Source organism: Ruditapes philippinarum, unplaced genomic scaffold (assembly GCF_026571515.1).
Source record: "Ruditapes philippinarum isolate M1 unplaced genomic scaffold, ASM2657151v2 ctg29_1_1_1_1, whole genome shotgun sequence".
Classification (NCBI taxonomy): domain Eukaryota; kingdom Metazoa; phylum Mollusca; class Bivalvia; order Venerida; family Veneridae; genus Ruditapes; species Ruditapes philippinarum.
In genome coordinates, this window is record NW_026859731.1 from 66,778 (window position 1) to 86,288 (window position 19,511).

Consider the following 19,511-nt stretch of genomic DNA (forward strand, 5'->3'; position numbering starts at 1 on the left):
ACTTCGCCCCGCGCCCCCGCCGTTTTATTTCTTAATTCTCGCTCCGCGCCCTCGCGAGGCAAAGTTTTATTAATTAAAATCGCCGCGCGCCCCCGCTAATTAGCGTGTTTTCGTTCCGCGACCCCGCCATTTGAACTTGTAAATTCTCGACTTTTCGCTTGGCGGGGTCGCGGGACGAAAACACGTTAATTAGCGGGGGCGCGGGGCGAAGTTTTATTTTATTAAATTTCGCCCCGCGCCCCCGCCGTTTTATTTCTTAATTCTCGCTCCGCGCCCTCGCGGGGCGAAGTTTTATTTATTAAACTTCGCTGCGCGCCCCCGCTAATAAGCGTGTTTTCGCTCCGCGACCCCGCCATTTTAACTTGTAAATTCTCGACTTTTCGCTTGGCGGGGTGGCGGGACGAAAACACATATGGCACAAATCAGCCACCATAGTGGTACGTGTTGATCATGCGTTACACATATGGATTATAAATGATTGCATACATGTATATCCGTTGCTATTAATAACCACGATCATAAAGAAATAACAAGTAATATTCTAATCTCTAGCATGCCAATCAAAGTTCATAATGAACAATGTCTTTCGTCCGCTCATTCATAAGTGATATACATTTCTGGTAGTTCATAAGAATATCTTGTCATCATATGTGTACTAGTTCATCTTCACTTGCTGCATTTCTTGCTTGGACGCCCTGTGATGCTTTGCATCAATGCTTTTCTTGTATATATTTATAATATATTTATAGTATATATGGATGAATTTTTTAAAAACAAATTTCCTTTGTTGATTTATTGAAGATAAGATATTTTAAAAACATTTTGAATGAAAAAATATTTTATTACTGAAAAAAAAAATTTATAAAAAATAAGTGGGCGTGGTCATGTACATGTATACTATCCAAGCCACGCACCGATTGCCTGTGCAGCCAACATTATTTTTGGAGGGAAAGTCGTACCGAAGAGATGGAAGGATTGGTGTTCCCTGATAGGAAAGTAAGTGTGTTGATTTTTACGAATTGTGTCGATTAAATTCTTTATTTAGCCTGTGTTATGTGCCAGTTTATTTTTAAAGCCACGTACGTACATTTGCACGTGGTAATTGTCTATTAGAAAAGATGTGCTATTTTTAGCTGTTAGAAATACCACGGATTTATTGTAATGTAAATCCGTGGTGATACATATGCTACTTTAGTTTTGAAAAAGGGGTTGAGATCAAGCTGGCCAGCCACGCGACATGTTATACATCGGCGGTTTTCGTTTATATTTACAAACTGTTTATCTCCCGCGTGCTGATGTATATAACTGCATGTATAATACATGTACGAATTTGGTGCATACACATGTACATATATTTCCTACCTCTCTTTATTAACAAATGTATTTTTGTGTAATTTGTGCATATACACAGTATGTTGATGTGTTATAAAAATTGAAATGGGTTTATGATAGTCCAAATGTAATTTTTGCGTTGTCAGTCTGTTAGTGATAGTGGTAAAGTAATTTAGTTATATGTAAAGTGGTACTGAATTGTTGTTTTTCATGGCATTTCCTGCCAAAATGTTTATAGTATTAGTGTTATTTTAGTTGATATGTTATGAAATTAGAAATTGGGCTGTTTGTTTCCAATTGTTTTAAAATGCGATTCTGCCTGGCTTCGCGCTGCGTTTACTGGCGATTTTAAATGTACTGAAATTGCATAATACCTATTTAATAACTCAATTAAAATTATCACACCCACCTATATAACCCTAATGTGCTCTCCTTTGTCCCTTTTGTCCCTTCCTATATAAAATGTCAAAATGTTTATAGATTTCTTTTATGTATAAAATTATGTTAGTTTAGTTGATAGGAATGCGTTCATGCTGGTCAATGTTTTTAGATGCGAGTCTGGTCAGTCTGTGTAATCGCGCGCGTTTTTAGATATACTCGTGATTTAAGCTCGTGCCGAATTTTGATTGTCATTTCTCTTCATTATTATAATCATAACCATAGTGCTGTATTTGATTTGATGTTGGTGTATTTTATATGAATATTTCTCTTTTATCTTACCCACCTATGAAATAGCTATAATAATGTGTATTCATTCATTCACCCATTCCCCGCTCTCTTTAGACCTGTTATAAGCCACTCCTTTTAATGCTATGTTTATTACAGTTAGTTTAGTTTAGAAGTCTAGTTTAGTTTAGAAGTCTTGTACATATTATGAAACTGATCAATGTGTTTTAATACCTATATTTTTGTACTTGTAGATCTACAGTACTTGGAAGTTGCCAGGTTCTTCTAATTGTATAATAGAATTATAATAATATATTCCAATATTTTGTGTCTGGAGACCCCTTTGAATAGAAGAGGTTGGAGGGTCCTGATCCTGCATCATAATTGTGGTGGACACACAAGGAAGGATGGCTGTGTAATATTGGCAAAGTGTATATACATGTTGGAATGTGGCATGATGGAGCATTTGCCGGTATTTTAATATTTTACTTGATTTTAAGGATTTTGTCATAAAAACTCTTTTTTGTAAACAATTTGGTATTTCGTGTTGTGTGTAAATTTGTGAAAAATTTAAGGTATTATTGAGTATTTTACTATTATTTTATTTGATTTCAATGGATTTTTCGTTAAGAAAAGAACCGAGTTGAAGAAGATTATTTAATTCAGTTGAGAATTACAGTTGATTGTCTATAGCTATCTTGACTGGAGGTCAGTGGTTCTATTCATAATGTCAAATTGCTCCTCCTGGCACTTTAATGGTACTTATTTTCATCTGCCACATAACTTAAAACCATTATATAACAAATAGTTCCCTGTTTAGTAGGAAAGTAATTGGTAAAGATATTGTAGATGTTAAAATTATGAGATTGGAATGTTGTTTTGTTACCCCTATGATCTTTCAGACTATGGAGTTGCCTCAAATGTGATGATGGATGTGATCTTGCAGACCATGGAGTTGCATCAAATGTGATGATGGATGTGATCTTGCAGACCATGGAGTTGCATCAAATGTGATGATGGATGTGATCTTGCAGACCATGGAGTTGCATCAAATGTGATGATGGATGTGATCTTGCAGACCATGGAGTTGCATCAAATGTGATGATGGATGTGATCTTGCAGACCATGGAGTTGCATCAAATGTGATGATGGATGTGATCTTGCAGACCATGGAGTTGCATCAAATGTGATGATGGATGTGATCTTGCAGACCATGGAGTTGCACCAAATATGATGATGGATGTTATCTTGCAGACCATGGAGTTGCATCAAATGTGATGATGGATGGGATCTTGCAGACCATGGAGTTGCATTAAATGTGATGATGGATATGATCTTTCAGACCATGGAGTTGCATCAAATGTGATGATGGATGGATCTTGCAGACAATGGAGTTGCATCAAATGTGATGATGGATGTTATCTTGCAGACTATGGAGTTGCATCAAATGTGATGATGGATGTTATGTTGCAGAATCATGGAGTTGCATCAAATGTGATGATGGATGTTATCTTGCAGACCATGGAGTTGCATCAAATGTGATGATGGATGGGATCTTGCAGACCATGGAGTTGCATCAAATGTGATGATGGATGGGATCTTGCAGACCATGGAGTTGCATCAAATGTGATAATGGATAGATGTCAGAATGTTGCTGGATTGCTGTCGAAATTTTGATGTTGGATTTACGTCAACTGTGGATGGGTTGTGACATTGGCAAAGTGTATGTGTTGGAAAGTGGGCATGATGGGGCAATATGGTAAAATTTGTATAATGTGTTAATTTTTGCACAATTTCAGGGATAATAGTTATGTTTACTATATTTTACGTTATTTCAATGAACTTTTCTTAAAGAAAATAACCAAGTTTTAAGTGATTATTAATTTATTCATTAGATAATTATTTCCAGCTTGTTAAACAAACAGGTGCAGTTTGGCTAATTCTAGTTTTTGAATGATTCCTCAGTAGCATTTATGACTGGTTCGATTTAACAATTCTGATTCTCGGAATCAATTCTCAGTCAGGTGGAAGAGCAGTCACATGGTACAAAGATGGCAGCATCTGAAGAAATTTTGCTGGACACCTTGCTTAGAATAACAAAAATGCAGCAATAAAAACAGGTAAATATACCCTTCGTTTGCATAATGCTTTAATAAAATTTATGGCTGTCAATGTATTATGTACGTGTGCTTGTTAATTACTAGAGCTTCCATCACCATTTTGATTTTCTCTTAATGGAGAGCTTTATTAACCAGGTTTTCCGAAGGAAAAAACTGGTTATTAGATTGAGGTATGTCGGCGGGCGGGCGGACGGGCGGGCGGGCGTAAACAATTTCTTCTGTGCGCAACTCCTCCTACATTTCTCAACGGATTTTGACCAAACTTTCACAGAAGCTTTGTCATCAAGTGCCCTGGCGCATATTGTCGGGGTTTTGCGATTAGATAATATTTGACCTAATTATGGCCCTTTGTTTTTTTTCCTTATATAGAATATATAGTGAACAATTTCTTCTGTGCGCAACTCCTCCTACATTTCTCAACGGATTTTGACCAAACTTTCTCAGAAGCTTTTTCATCAAATGCCCTGACACATATTGTCAGGGTTTTGCAATTGGTATATATTTGACCTAATTATGGCCCTTTGTTTTTTTTCATTATATAGAATATATAGTGAACAATTTCTTCTGTGCGCAACTCCTCCTACATTTCTCAACGGATTTTGACCAAACTTTCACAGAAGCTTTGTCATCAAGTGCCCTGGCGCATATTGTCGGGGTTTTGCGATTAGATAATATTTGACCTAATTATGGCCCTTTGTTTTTTTTCCTTATAAAGAATATATAGTGAACAATTTCTACAGTGCGCAACTTCTCCTACATTTCTCAACGGATTTTGACCAAACTTTCACAGAAGCTTTGTCATCAAGTGCCCTGGCGCATATTGTCAGGGTTTTGTGATTGGATAATATTTGACCTTATTATGGCCCTTTGTTTTTTTTTCTTATACAGAATTGAACAAATTCTTCTGTGCTGAACTCTTCCTACATTTCTCAACGGATTTTGTTCAAACTTTCACAGAAGCTTTGTCATCAAGTGCCCTAGCACATATTGTCAGGGTTTTGTGATTGGATAATTTTTTACCTAATTATGGCCCTTTGTTTTTTTTCCTTATACAGAATATATATAGTGAACACTTCTTCTGTGCGCAATTCCTCCTACATTATTCATGTTTTACATTGCACATAGCTACATTGTTTGTTGCTTGTATTTGTATTTCAAATACAACATATTTATCTACAATGGTGATAATTGAAAACCTGGTTAGTTCTTGCTCAATTCTTAAACAGATTGGTTGATAAAGAATTATTTTGGACACTAAGTGGCTTCTAGAATCAACAAATCTGGCCCGCCTTCCCTTATTTGCAAAGATTTTAGAATTTTTATTCAATATTTTTATTATTAACTTTCAATTTGGAATTTTTTCCTGTGGATTGGGAAAATATACTATTTTCAATTGGGAATATGACCCAATAACGGCTATAAAATAAACCCCAAAAAAATCCCTGCTATAGCTAGCTATATTGGAAGGTCATTGATTCTGTTTTGTGAGAATATGCCCCTCTATGTATTTAATTTTCACGTAATTTACATATATTCATATCTACCTTATAATAAAACTTTAGTCTCTTACTGACTTAAAAACAAACATTAAGATATCTGTTTAGTTAAAAAGTCACCAAAATAAAATAAATTGTTAAGGTTTTACTATTACTTTTTAAGATTGCAATGTTGTTCTATTAACCCCAGTGACATTTCAGAAAACCCTTGCAATATGTTGGCTGGATTGCTAGATTGATGTCGGAAGTTGTGATGGGTGATTTATGTCGGAATGTGGATTGTTGTGACATTGGTAAAGTGTGATTGTGGCTGGAAAGTGCCATGATGGATCATGGAAATTATCTATTTTAGTTTGTGTAAATCACAGGACAGCTAAAGAAATGCAAACATGAAATATTGGAGTTCCAAAATTGTTCAGCTAGGTAATAAATCAGTTATGCATTCAGTAGATTGGAATTGTATTTTGTAGCTTAAATCTATAACTAGATAGACAAGAATGTTGGTTGCTTTACTCTGGTTTGAGCCCTTGCCTGAAACAATGTACGTTTGGGACATTTTCTACCACTAAGGTGGCCAGTCGCCATATGACTGAAGAACCAACAAAACAATCCATATTGGTTTAGTTAAAAGTTTGTTTAAAATATGGTATATGTTTACATTTTGAGATTGGAATGTTGTTTTGTTAACCCAGTGACTTTTCAGTAAACCTATAGACAATGGAGTCTGAATGGCTTGAGTGGCATCAAATGTGATTATGGATAGATGTCAGAAAATGGATGGCTTAAAGCACACCTGTGACAGAGTAATGAAGAACTTGACATGCATGGTGGAAGTTGATCGAGACTATCAATTCTTCGAGAGGTCCAGCGACTATGATACTCGCAAGAAGGATACGGTATGGAATAGCTTTCTACACCTCTGTGCTGGCAGATTTGTTAGATTGGAAGTTGTTTCAGTGTGGAGTGAGATGGACACTTTGTATGGTCAGGTAAAAGTTGCTTTTGAAGTCACAAGTAAGTCTCAATAAAGGCATTTCCATTTCTAGTTGTTTAACTAGCTAAGTATTGGAAAGTTGGTGGTTCTACTCTTATTAGGTGTCTGTCTTTGTCCGAAACAATGCCATTAAGGCACATTTTCCTCTACCTTTAAAGCTGGACAGTCACCAAAGTAAAACGTAGAATTGGAAATATTGTTTAGGTTATACTGTTACTTTTAGAGATTGCAATGTTGTTCTGTTAACCCCAGTGACATTTCAGAAAACATTTACAACATGTTGGCTAGATTTCTTGCTTGATGTCGGAAGTTGTGATGGTGGGGATGGTTGTGTGACATTGGTGAAGTTTGATTGTGCTGGAAAGTGACATGATGGAGCATGGGTAAATCATCTATTTTGAGTTTGTGTAAATCACAGGACAGCAGGTGTGCAACATGTATATGGTGGGTTCAATTTTTGAGTAGCTAAGTAATAAATCAGTTACACATTCAGTACATTGGAATTGTATTTTGTAGCTTTAAAGTCTATAACTAGGTAGACTGGAATATTGGTTGCTTTACTCTGGTACCAGCCCTTGCCTGAAACAATGTACATTTGGGGCATAATTTCCTACCAATAAAGGTGGACGGCCAGTCGCCATATGACTTGAGAACCAACTAAACAATTGTTATCGTTTTAGTTCAGAGTTTAAGATATGGTCAATGTTAACATTTTGAGATTGGAATGTTGTTTTGTTAACCCAGTGACTTTTCAGTAAACCTATAGACAATGGAGTCTGAATGGCTTGAGTGGCATCAAATGTGATTATGGATAGATGTCAGAAAATGGATGGTTAAAGCACACCTGTGACAGAGTAATGAAGAACTTGACATGCATGGTGGAAGTTGATCGAGACTATCAATTCTTCGAGAGGTCCAGCGACTATGATACTCGCAAGAAGGATACGGTATGGAATAGCTTTCTACACCTCTGTGCTGGCAGATTTGTTAGATTGGAAGTTGTTTCAGTGTGGAGTGAGATGGACACTTTGTATGGTCAGGTAAAATTTGCTTTTGAAGACACAAGTAAGTCTCAAAAAAGGCAAAACATAGAATTGTATCTGTTTAATGGAAATATTGTATAGGTTATACTGTTACTTTTTGAGAATGCAATGTTGTTCTGTTAACCCCAGAGATATTTCAGAAAACCCTTGCAACATGTTGGCTAGATTTCTAGATTGATGTCGGAAGTTGTGTTGATGGATTTATGTTGGAATGTGGATGGTTGTGTGACATTGGTGAAGATTTGTCAGATTTGGAGTTGCTCCAGTGTAGAGAGAGATGGACACAGTGTATCGATAAAAAAACTACTCAAGGATGTCACAGGTACGTCTCATTATAGATAACAAGTCAGGACACAGTGCTTATAATAAAATACAGTCCAACCTTGATATTTCGAATTGCTTTGGATTGAAAATTTACTTTTAATAATTGATGGGTTTGAATAATCAAAATACGAAAATAGTGATCGACGACAAATATTCAACTTTTTTGTCATATGCAAATCATAGCAAAAGTACTGTTTACAACACACTTGTTTCCATTAGTCAGTCAAAAAAAAAACGAACAATAAAAGATGTGTACAAAATAAAGTTTTATTGGCATATTGGAGGCATGAAATTATTTGCAATTTATTCTCCATTATGTAGAACATGAAGTTACATGAAAATTATGACTGTCATCTTCAAGCATTTACAGTAACAACACAGTGTAAGTTTTAAATAAGATACATATTCACTATTAAAATATCTTTTGTTAGTGGACATAATGCACTGATTTGAAATAGAGAAAGAAATTTTTCATATACAAAAACATGGTAGTATTTGCTTGTTTATTTATTTCTCTATTTCAATTGTTTACTTTCATTCTTCAATAAAAATTAGTAAATTGAATGCTTTTAACCGTCCAATAATTAAATAAGAAATAACTGGCTTGCAGGTGATTTTCGGTAATAAAGAAATTAAAAAACAAGAGTAATCATCACGATTGTCTAAATACATGCATGCGGTTGTAAGAAATTTTTCACAAGTTGGGAAGGTCAGTGATGGATCAGTGTCAGTTTGCCTGGCTTCGAATTATAGGTGTGAATTTATTTCATAATTGTAAAATCAGACCAAAATTTGACTTAAAAAATAAGAGGTATTCAGTTAATGCATTTGGAATAATATGTTTGTATTTATATTGATTTATATAATACTGCACTTTTGTAACGTCCATTTTTGTTGGATAATCGTGATGTTTATATACACGGCTGAGAAATCTCACTTTTTTCTCTAAAAAAGAAGTTTGCAGGTATTATTATTCCTTATAAATATTCCTGACAGGTTATATGGCCAAACAACCTAGCGGCTCGGGTTATATTTCCAAACAACCTTTTATATAGGGCCATATAACCTGTCAAAAATCTTTATAACTAATTATATAGAGATAAAAAAGGACTGCTAATCTACTTCGGATAATATTGGGTATTGAATAAAGGGTAGTCGAATAACTGGGGTCAGACTGTAAAAGAAATCCTTTACTTTATTTATTTATAACTTGGATGAAGAGAAATTTCTGTATAGGTTCCAAAAGATTTAAGTACCAAGCTATTAATTCATGTATCCATCGGAAACCTTAAAATGAGCATCCGCGCAGTCTGATCAGGATCCATGCTGTTCGCTTACAAACCCTATAGCAAATAGAGAAACTGATAGCGAACAGCATGGATCCTGATCAGACTGTGCGGATGCGCAGGCTGGTCTGGATCCATGCTGGTAGCAAATGCACTATGTTGGTTTTGTCATGACGCGGCTCAAATTATCTTTGTATCCCCTCCGCGGCCCATGCCAGTTTGGGTAGGGTAGGTTGATTGATAACATTTTTTTTATCCAAATAATTTTTCCTTTCAAAGTTATATGGTATAAGTTATAAATAAAACAAAATGTGAATGTTAAGCATCTGTTAAAAGGTTAGAACCATGTTTTATCCAACATATATCCAAATTTTATCTTTACTATTAAAAACATGGGACTAATATAAAGATGTGACAGACTTGTTGGCACCCTCTGCTTTCATGTTTAGTAGAAGAAAAAATTTTGCTAGGCAGTACGATTTTTTGGGTAGCTTTAATTTTTGTGGGAGGGGGAATAATATTTTATTTTAGGCCTAATCAAACTGAATATGCATACACAGAATGATTTGTTGAGAACATAATAAATTATTAAAGGCAACTTAAGAAATAATATCCATTTCAGCATTGTTTATTGACTATTTAAAGGAATAGGAATGGATGGATTGATGTCTGTCTAATATAAATATTCATCATTAAAAAAGAGGTACCATGACAGTTGTTTTGTTGACATCAACCCTTTAAGTGAGAAATTCGTGTTTTAAGACACTATTTTTTACTTGAGAAATAAGTTCATAGGCGCCGCCATTTTGGCGTTCTGTCATTCTCGCGAGACAGACGAGACCGAGATTGTGACGTGTTATACCCACTTCCGGTAAAGGTGTACACGCTGGTACAACTGAAATATATCTTGACGAAGAACTTAATTAATCTTATTGCGCACATTATTTATTATTTATGAAAACATCATATGGAACTGAATTGCTTTAATTAATTAATTGAAGACGCCGCGGCATTAATTATCATTTGTCCGATTTTCAAGCTTGCTGATGATCCCACCACATGATTTAAGCAATCACTGCTTAGTTTTCAAAGATAAACCATCAATTTAATTTGGGTACTTTGAGAAACTTCTTCAAATTGACGATATATCCTTTTATTTGGTACTTAATTTTCGCTAGACAAGCTGTCTGAATAGGGTACATCGCCAGTCATGTATCTTTTTCTCAGCGGTAAATATCAACTAAATCAAATATGCAGATATTTCCCGAGGACGCGATTTTCCGACATTGACGCTAAAAATAAAATTGCGCAGGAAAATCGGCAGCTAGACTAATATCGTATGAAAACAAAACTGTCCGTTCGGTTAATTAGGCACCCAGTCAAAACTGGTACCAACAGCAACAGGTTGCCCATTGGGCATAATTCCCCTATAATTACGCATATTCTCGGGTTTATCCAGTTCCCTATAGCTTTTTTCCACGTTATCTACTTACCACACAGATACGCATTTCTACTACCGTAAATTTAATCCAATAAAACAAAAAACATAAATCTACTTAATATTCAAAATGATAATTTGTAACTGAAAAAATGTGTTGCTATTGTATGAAATGCTGTAATTTACAGTATAACTTGACAGGTGCGGAGCTTAATTTCCCCTAAGGTCATTCAGTTCACTGATGAAGCGTAAAAAAATGTCTATTTCGTCATTAGAATATTTGACAAGGGTGATTAACCAATCAGGGCAACATTGTGCATGATCAAAAGGTCTGTCGGCACAGAGGCATACAAGGAGCAATAAAAATCGTCAGTACACAGTGTGACAGGAACATTTGGTGCAAATTAGGAACAATTCAAATGGATAATGCACAGTATTAGTCATAAGTAGAATTATAAGAACCAGCAATTGTGTGAATAAATTATGCAAATGAGATTTTTGAGCAGCCAATAAAAATGTTTTGCATGCAGTTAATATTAGGCTACGATTACGATGTAAATAAATACCACGAAGCATCATACGTTGACAGACATGTAAACAATTTACTTTTCAAAAGAGTTGCTTATATTTTTGAAATGTGTGCATCACTACTAACATATGTTCACACCTTTTAATTTGAAAATCAGAATCAAGCTGCAAAAATTTAATTACATGTACTATTAAGAACACGTTTTAGTAGGATTTAAATAATAATGATAATCATCGCCGTTCAATAATTAACAGCCAATTATTCGTTGGTGCGTTTGTTTATTTAATTACATTATTTGATTGTGAAACTTTGTTAAATAATAACATGTGTATTTATTAACTCTGTGAAATATTGTTTAATTACATTAAGATGAGACTTTAATGAACATAGCATTGTTTGGAGTAACGGGCATCACTGGCCTGAAGTGGTGCGACCGGTAGACGTTGATTTTTTATTTGTTTTTTTTATTTTTTTATTTTTTGATATTGTTACGTATTTTGAACAATAAAAAAATCGCCTCTACACCTCCTGTGAAAATTAAATTGTCTGGTCAATACTTTATTATGTAAATTTTTCGCTACGATTCAACTAGATTTATCATAAATCTAAAGATGTGGGGAAATGACATCACGCGCACCTGTTTTTATACGGCCAATACACAAACATGGCCGTGCCTACTGATTTGTAGAAATCGGCGATTTAGCGATTTAAATTTCGTTATCATTCGTTTAATATTATTATTTGGCGGCAGAAAATTTGCAGATTTATTATTTATAGTATTCGTTTTCTGAAATCAAGTTTTTATTATAACCTTGTTTTTCCCTTTAACACCAGTTTAGAGTTTTGAAGCATAGTAATTGACATAAAGGGTGTAGGCCTGAGTGGTAAATTTTCTCTCATCATAATCATGAATGCTATTTTACCAAGTAGAAATTACTATGCTGCTATTTTTAGCTTTTGTGCTTTTGTGATCGCTTTTCGTCCGGCGTCCGTAAACTTTTACTTTAAATGACATCTCCTCATAAACCACTAAGCCCATTGCATCCAAACTTCACAGGAATGTTCCTTTGGTGGTCACCTTTGAAAATTGTTCAAAGAATTTAATTCCATGCAGAACTCTGGTTGCCATGGCAACCAAAAGAAAAAAACTTTAAATATCTTCTTCTAAAAAACCCAAAACGCTAAAGCTTAGATATTTGGCATGACACATCTTCTAGTGAGTGTCTACCAAGTTTGTTCAAATAAAAGCCCTGGGGTCAAAAATGGCCCCGCCCCAGGGGGTCATTGATTTTCCCTATATGCATATAGTAAAAACTTAAAAAATCTTCTTTTAAAGAACCCAAAGAGCTAGAGCTAAGATATTTAGCATGAAACATGTTCTAATGGGTGTCTACCAAGTTTGTTCAAATAAAAGCCCTGGGGTCAAAATTGGCCCTGCCCCAGGGGGTCATTGATTTTCCCTATATGCATATAGTAAAAACTTAAAAAATCTTCTTTTAAAGAACCCAAAGAGCTAGAGCTAAGATATTTAGCATGAAACATGTTCTAATGGTTGTCTACCAAGTTTGTTCAAATAAAAGCCCTGGGGTCAAAATTGGCCCCGCCCCAGGGGGTCATTGATTTTCCCTATATGCATATAGTAAAAACTTAAAAAATCTTCTTTTAAAGAACCCAAAGAGCTAGAGCTAAGATATTTTACATGAAATTTGTTCTAATGGGTGTCTACCAAGTTTGTTCAAATAAAAGCCCTGGGGTCAAAATTGGCCCTGCCCCAGGGGGTCATTGATTTTCCCTATATGCATATAGTAAAAACTTAAAAAATCTTCTTTTAAAGAACCCAAAGAGCTAGAGCTAAGATATTTAGCATGAAACATGTTCTAATGGTTGTCTACCAAGTTTGTTCAAATAAAAGCCCTGGGGTCAAAATTGGCCCCGCCCCAGGGGGTCATTGATTTTCCCTATATGCATATAGTAAAAACTTAAAAAATCTTCTTTTAAAGAACCCACAGAGCTAGAGCTAAGATATTTTACATGAAATTTGTTCTAATGGGTGTCTACCAAGTTTGTTCAAATAAAAGCCCTGGGGTCAAAATTTGCCCCGCCCCAGGGGGTCATTGATTTTTCCTATATGCATATAGTAAAAACTTATAAAATCTTCTTTTAAAGAACCCAAAGAGCTAGAGCTAAGATATTTAGCATGAAACATGTTCTAATGGGTGTCTACCAAGTTTGTTCAAATAAAAGCCCTGGGGTCAAAATTGGCCCCGCCCCAGGGGGTCATTGATTTTCCCTATATGCATATAGTAAAAACTTTAAAAATCTTCTTTTAAAGAACCCAAAGAGCTAGAGCTAAGATATTTAGTATGAAACATGTTCTAATGGATTTCTACCAAGTTTGTTCAAATGAGAGCCCTGGGGTCAAAATTGGCCCCTTTCAGGGAGGGGGTCATTGATTTTCCTTATATGTGTAAAGCAAAAACTTAAAAATCTTTTTTGAAAAAAAACCAAATAGGTAGAGTTAAGATACTAAGCATGAAACATCTTCTAGTGAATGTCTACCAATTTTGTTCAAATAAAAGCCCTGGAGTCAAAATTGGCGGGCCCCGGGGGACATTGATTTTCCTTATATGTGTATAGTAAAAACTTAAAAATCATCTTTGAAAAAACCCGAATAGCTAGAGTTTAGATATTAAGCATGAGACAATTTATAGTAAGTGTCTACAAAGATTGTTCAAATAAAAGCCCTTGGGTCAAAACTGGCCCTGCCCCAGGTGTGTCATTGTTTTTAACTATATGTGTAAAGAAAATACTTGAAAAAATCTTCTTTTAAAAAACCCAAGGAGCCAGACCTTAGATGTTTAGCATGAAACATCTTCTAATGGGTGTCTACCAAGTTTGTTCAAATAAAAGCCCTGGGGTTTAAACTGGCCCCGTTACGGGGGCCTATATACAGGTGAGCGACTTCAGGGCCATCATGGCCCTCTTGTTTGAAAAACATTGTTCTTTTTCACACCCTACTCTTGCTAAGGTTTAAAAGTTATGAAACAAAATAAGAAAGATTAGAAAACAATTTTTCACGTTATTATTCAAGAATAATTTTATCAAATTTTCAACAATTTAAACTTGTGTGTCAGGCTGTATTGTTTTGTGTTTACATCAGTGCTTGATAAGTCATTCTTTAAACGTTTAAAATGATGTCATTGGGGCACCTTTATGAATGAGGCGTACTTGGGATGATGTCATTATCCAGTTTACAAAATTCATTGACGCTGATAAGTCTAATATAAATTTTATCACTTGATATAGATGGAACCTGTAGTGTTAGTGTATGTGAGATGTTATTTTAGCATCATAAGTAAAAAAATATTAAGAAAAATATTAGTAAAATGTGATACTTTACAAAGCTTTTTTTAGGGAAACAACATTTTTAAATCGAGGGAAAAAAAATAACAACCGCATAAACATGTTGTCCCTATCCCTTTTTATATGCCCGAAAGGGCATATTATGTTATACCCGTCCGTTGTTAAATATCATTGTTATGTATAGGTTAGAGTGCATATTGGGTGTTCTTCGTAAATAAGAAAGCTAAAAACGAAGGAGCGGAGCTTGCGAAGCGACTGTAGCTTTCTTATTTACGAAGAACATCCAATATGCACTCTAACCGGTTTAGTGCTCCGCCCACTTGCGTTTTATAATATAAAATGTCCAGTTTATATAAAATCTGTTCTATTAAGATTTGAAACCTGAAAATTTGAAAAATCCTCGTCGGTGATTGGCTTCAAAAAATTGGCGAGCACTAAATATGGTGTCCGTCCGTCCGTTAGCAATTTGGTTGCCGGAGCATAACTTAAGTTCCATTTGGCCCACAATGTTCAAACTTCATAGGATGATTGTTCATATTGGGTAGAAGACCCCTATAGATTTTGGGGTCAAAAAGTCAAAGGTCAAGGTCACTATTACCTTAAAACTGAAAACAGTTTCCGAAGCATAACTTGAGTTCCATTTGACCCACAATGTTCAAACTTCATAGGATGATTGTCCATATTGGGTAGAAGACCCCTATTGATTTTGGGGTCACAAGGTCAAAGGTCAAGGTCACTTTTACCTTAAAATTGAAAACATTTTCCGGAGCATAACTAAAGTTCCATTTGGCCCTTAATATTCAAACTTCTTAGGATGATTGTCCATATTAGGTAGAAAACCCCTATTGATTTTGGGGTCACAAGGTCAAAGGTTAAGGTCATTATTAATAACTTAAGTATTAATCAACCTACAGCTGTAAAATTTTATAGCATGAACAGCTTATTCCCGTGAAAAAAAAAAAACTTTCGGGCATATAATGCTCTGCCTAGCGGTGCTCTTGTTATTGGAGTTTTACACCGGTTGAAAATGGTCTTAAAGTTTGAACAAAAGTTATTGGTCTAGACCTACATGAAATGACGCACAAAAATAATTATATCTAGTCCTGTTATGTCAAAAAACTTCATAGGAGTCCCTTTAAGGAACAAGAACTCACCTCTGAGCCTCATGCTCAGCTTTTCTCAGTACTTGATAGTAATAATGAAAATGAGGCACAGTTCTGATAAACATTTTACCACAAGTCAGACTATTTTACATCTGTTTTTTACAGTGAGATACGCAATCAGTTATCTTTACTCGCAATTCTACTGATAAGAATAGCCTGTCGTCTGCTAGTTCGGAAACTGTCAATCTGTGTATAATGGCCACTTCCTTTTGTATATATTTTGGGTGAATTTTCATAATTTGTGGACAGTTGATTCTCCTCTAGTTATTTCCATTTCCTTTCCAATAAATCACAATTATTGATTTTTTTCAAATGTTATTATTGATCTACAAAAATATCAACAATACTTCGATATCGTCTCTATCCATGACAGCTCTATTTGTTGCATTTAAACATATGGCAAATTAGAATGCATATGATTTTCATGTTGTAAATATAGAGAATAACATGCTACCGTCTTTTGCTACCAATTTATTGCTCTTTTTTGACAAAATTTCTCGGTCAGCTTTTTCGTAAAGATTCATATCCAATAAGCTATCATATAATTGTAAGTATTCACTTAAAAAATGCTGTATTAAATTGGTATGCATTTTTAATGGACAGATAACTCTGACTAGTTTTGCTTAATTGTCTCCCTTTAAATTTAAAATAGTTTATATTTAAAAACAAAAAGCATCACACATTTGCTAAACTTGAAATCCTTGACTGCTATCAAGGACAAGTAACTCTGCCAGGCACTTTGTTGAATTATGCCCCCCTTTCTACTTTCTTTTTTAAGGGAAGCATGCTGCCTGTGGACAGGTCTTGACAGGTCTAATTTATTCACTCCAGATCACGGCAATAAGCCACATTGAATTAACCAGAGCTCAATTTGGCCACTGCATTGTTACTGGGCAGGCTGTCATGCATGTTTACCAGTACTGATTGCCTTCACTTACACAAGGAACTGATAACTTCTGTACATGCCAAGGCAGCGGTACAGTGTGAATTAATTACCATAGTAAGAATTTCATGATCAATCACAATGAAAGTGACCTGCACTGTCAGGGAATCAAACTTAGGTTGCCAGATTCACAGTTCTGCCTATTGAGCTAACCGGATAGCTATTTTGATAATTTGTCTAATAATTGCCATTTATACATTTTGTTGATACTCTAATTGGTCATCATTCATGATCTTGTATTAAATAGTACTGATTCTTAACCAATTCTTCTGTATTTTTCTTGTAGAAGATCTGATGTTTCATTGGAAAATGGTGTAGTGTGTGTGTGTTGATCTGACAGGACAATGATTCAATTATATTGTAAGAAAGTCTCAATGATATACAAATGTATTGACATTTATTCCGAGTAGAAGTTGTTTCATTTCGACTGAGTAGAACCACCGACCTTTAATAGTTATGTCTTTAAACTTTAAAAAGTAAAGAATTCAGTTAAATTTCATTAATTGTAAATTATTTATCAGTTAAAATAATTTATTTGAATATATTAGTTGTAAAGAATGTATAATGTACAATAACTTGCATTTCTCTTTTTAAAAAATAGTTGTTAAATGATGAGTACTAGATGATATTTTCCATCAAGTTATCAAGACAAGACGGTAAGAATTGCAGTGGTTTAATAGTTGCTCAGCAGTGTGAAAGACAAGGCAAGTACAGAACAGAGAGGTAAAATATTGAAAAGGTGTAATATTGTATTTATTGTGGCGGGAGGGACATAAATAAATGCCATTATGAATTATATGTTGCGGTTAGTGTTAAATTGTGAAATGAATAGAAAAGGATATAGTGAATTGCCTGGAAAGAAATGAGAATGAAAACATTGTGAAGTTTTGAGAATGGAAATAGGGCATGAAAAGTCAGTGCAGTGAAAAATGGAAAGTGTTGGTTGAAATATGAAAGAAATGAAGGAACTACAAGAGGTCAGCAATAGACATTTTTGAAAAATGGAGATGTGAAAGTGAAAAATGAATGAAAATAATTGGAAAGGGAGAGAATACATGGAAATTGGAATGGAAACAATTGAATAATAGTCAAGGAAATGGAAAAAAACTAGGAGAGTTGAATAAAATGAAATTTAAAAGCGAAAATAGTTCATCATGTGTGAAAAGCAAATGAATAAAAAAGAAGATAATTTGGTTGAGAAAATGTAGATGAAAAAAGATATGAAAACAATTGGCTTTCTAGACAGATCAACTTTCTGTAGAAAGTCAATTTCAGGTCTCCTGGCATCCATGATTGTTGATTGTTTGCACGTCCCCATCATAGTTCTGCCATGAAGGGGAAGTGCAGATATGACAGATTTTCTACTTTATTCTTATCTAACTTTATCTCGATCTTTACAAAACTTTCTTTTCTGTACAAAGTTTTCCTCCAGACAAGATTATGTAGGTACTGACCATGGTCATTGACATATACCAGTTGTGACAAACCTCTCCATCAAAATATTTGATCTTACTAGCTTTTGTAATGACATTGATCATGACATTGACCAATTTACAAGACTTTACGAACCAGTCATGGCTTTCCCAATAGTTATTAATTGGGGAAGCTTTTTGACTAATTTACTTTAACTACCAGTACTAGGCCTATGCAACCTTAGACCAAAACTTTTTCCGGTTATTGGTCAGACAGAGACATTTGGCATTTATTGAAGCTCTTTGGCGGCTGTTGAATGGTGGGAGATGTGTACTTGTGACTTAAACCTCAGTGTCTATTCTAGGACTTGTTAATGCCGGATTCACACTATTTTTTAAAGATTGCGCACATTTTGGAAACGTGTGAAATCCTGCATCTGAATTGATCAGTTTTCTCAAAAAGGATATTATTTTGTGGGAAGCCTAAAGGGGGTAATTGTGAACTTAATAAACAAACTCCTTCACAGTGATCTCCCCTTGTTAGTATAGTGTTTACAATCTGCCAAGGGAGGTAATTACTGTGTGGAGTTTGCTAAATAAAATCAATATTTTTTGTTGACAACTCCTTTTTCTATAAAGTTTGTAACGGCACTTTTAGAATCTGTTTGCAGCAAAATTCATGTATAATAATCCTAACTCTAACCCTAACACATAACACTAATTCTTACTCATAACTCTATATTAATAATAATGTGTAATATGATAAAAATAGCTGCAGACATATTCTAGTTGAGCCGTCCCTGATTTGTTTCTTTAATGAATAAAAACCCAATCTAGCTATCTTTTTATTTTAAAGAAAATAAAAAGATTAGCTCTGGCTCGATATAAACAACATTGAATTTTTTTACACAATTACTCTTTTTACTGGCACCCTTTGTTTTTGAAAAACCTATTTTTTAATGAGGGGGGAAATTCACCCGTACTTTTGAAATTCTAGAAAAGACATTGAACCCTACAACGTACTGTGACCAACCCTACAACGTACAGTGACTGACTTAAATCCATTCAACATTTCAGAGCTTCAAAGGTTTTGACAATCTCAACACTTCTCCCAATGCTGCCTAGTTTTAAAACCACACACTCCCAGACTCATATTGTTTTTATGGGGAATATTTAATTATCTGTCATAAGGATTTAGTAAAATATTTAGATTTAATATTCTTTAGAAAACTTACAAAGATGTATCCTTTTATGTCTTAGTTTTTATTTAGCAACAGTATATAATATTTATTAAATATTAGAGTAAAATTAGTAAATCAATACTATTTATTTGCCATAAAAAAGCAAATTTTGACTCGATTTGAAAAAAAGTATAATTTAAAAAAAAAAATCCTGAATTCAA

General features: G+C 34.6%; 2 long non-coding RNA genes across 3 annotated transcripts; both read left to right on the forward strand.

Moving 5' to 3' along the window:
* Positions 1 to 225: 225 nt before the first annotated feature.
* Positions 226 to 5,945, forward strand: LOC132757680 (uncharacterized). Its single transcript, XR_009629488.1, has 5 exons — positions 226 to 996; positions 2,253 to 2,470; positions 2,901 to 3,757; positions 4,019 to 4,118; positions 5,816 to 5,945. It is a non-coding gene; the product is annotated as an uncharacterized LOC132757680 (long non-coding RNA).
* An 84-nt stretch (positions 5,946 to 6,029) lies between these two features.
* Positions 6,030 to 18,199, forward strand: LOC132757681 (uncharacterized). 2 transcript variants are annotated; one of them, XR_009629490.1, is made up of 4 exons: positions 6,030 to 7,973; positions 8,297 to 8,357; positions 16,984 to 17,057; positions 17,299 to 18,199. It is a non-coding gene; the product is annotated as an uncharacterized LOC132757681 (long non-coding RNA). The 2 variants fall into 2 exon arrangements; XR_009629489.1 differs by lacking the exon at positions 8,297 to 8,357.
* The last annotated feature ends 1,312 nt before the right edge of the window (positions 18,200 to 19,511 follow it).